General features: G+C 34.3%; 1 non-coding gene across 1 annotated transcript; it reads left to right on the top strand.

Annotated features, from left to right (window-relative positions):
* Window positions 1–858: 858 nt before the first annotated feature.
* LOC116666684 lies at window positions 859–965 on the top strand. The gene has a single exon (XR_004323592.1). It is a non-coding gene; the product is annotated as a U6 spliceosomal RNA (small nuclear RNA).
* Window positions 966–1,760: the final 795 nt, after the last annotated feature.

The following is a 1,760-nucleotide window of genomic DNA, read 5'->3' as shown; positions in this document are numbered from 1 at the left end:
CTACAAAAATCCTGTCCCTAATGCTAGTTTTTCAGAGCCATCAGCCTCTATCTGATTCTATCCTAGGTTCTCCCTAGTTCTGCAAACTGTGTTGCCCACATATTTGTTGACAGCTATTTCTAGATTGCTCAAAGCTCTTCGTTGTACACAACAAAAGCTGACTCTGGAGGCTATTCTAAACATGGTGTTTTTCCTTTCATTGTATTACACATTTGGTTACTGTTTGATCTAAGGAATCTAATAATTTTTATATGAAGTTTTTGATCATCCAACTTACTGATTTCTCTAGGTTTTTTTTGTTCTAGCTGTTATTCCAAAAATGCAGTTGTTACATCTGCAACAATCAGTAATTTTCTCCTTTTCTTCAGTGTTACCTCATTTCTTTCTCTTGCATATTTGTTTTGCTAATGTTTTTAGAACAATGTACATAATGGAGGTATTAGTGGACATTCTTGTCTTGTTTATGCTTTTAATAGTAATGTTTCTACCAGTGGTTTACCATTAAGCTTACTGATGGTGACTTTTGGCTTCAGAGAGGTACTATGCAATAAAAACTATTATTTTTCAAAAATATTTTTATTCTACCAAAGATGTTTATGAAACATAGATTTTGAATTTTGTCGAGTGAGGTTTGAGATCACTTGAAAGGATCATATATTTTCCCTTTTGAGCTATTAGCATGATGTAGTTTAACAGGAATTCTAGAGTTTGTAATTTACATCCCATTATTTTTGGATATTTCAGTCATATCCCATTCTTCTTCTTAATCTTACCTTGTCCTTTTCATGATTTTCTAATTTAGAGGATAAGAAAACTTATTTTTGGTCCCCAAAAAATCACTTTTAAGATTGAATTGCTATGCTCGTTTTGGCAGCACATACACTAAAACTGGAACGATACAGAGAAGATTAGCACGGCCCCTGCGCAAGGATGACACACAAACTCGTGAAGCATTCCATATTTTTGGAATTTGACACAACATTGTAAAATGATTATAAATCAATAAAAAATGTTAAAAAAAAGATTGAATTGCTATTCTTTTTTTCGTTTGTTTTTTGTTTTTTAAACTATATTGTTTAATTATTTTATTTTGGCAGGGGAAGGTAACAGGTGTATTTATTTTTGGAGGAGGTACTGGGTATTGAATCCAGGACCTCATGAATTGCTATTCTTAATAAACTTTCTGAGTATCTCTCCTACAATTTCTCCCTTCTCTATTTTTTCTTCTCCCCTTGTCCCTTTTTCCTCTCCCATAACTATCCCTCGTATGATATTGATGGGAGATTTGTATCTCGGAACAACTCACGGTGAGTACTTATCAAGTAACTTCCAGTGAAATCTGGCTAAAAGAGCACATGGAAATACATATATACATTCAGCTTTGGAAGTTAAGATAGGAGAGTCTAAAACAATTTAAGATTTATTAAATGCCTAAGTTCCAGCACACTGCTGACTGTGATTATGTCACAGTTCCAACCTTAAAGGAACCTTAAATCTGGTGAAAGACCAACAGGCAAGCACGACGCACTGCACTGCAGTGTTACTAGGCATGCAGGAGGGGCACCACTGTCTGGGAAAGGCCCCGCGTGCACAATGTCTAGCTGAGGTCTGAAAACTAACAAAGAACTACTTTTCTGGTTTGGAACAATTGATAAAGATTCCAAAGCAGAAGGAATTAGACATCAAATTCTAGAAAGTAACTTAAAATATAGCCAATACTTGTAATTTTTTCCTAATTTCAAATTTCTGTAAGAATGAAA

This window comes from Camelus ferus, chromosome 1 (genome assembly GCF_009834535.1).
Source record: "Camelus ferus isolate YT-003-E chromosome 1, BCGSAC_Cfer_1.0, whole genome shotgun sequence".
Classification (NCBI taxonomy): domain Eukaryota; kingdom Metazoa; phylum Chordata; class Mammalia; order Artiodactyla; family Camelidae; genus Camelus; species Camelus ferus.
Note: the sequence above shows the minus strand (reverse complement) of the source record. Positions and strands in the feature narration are given on the sequence as shown.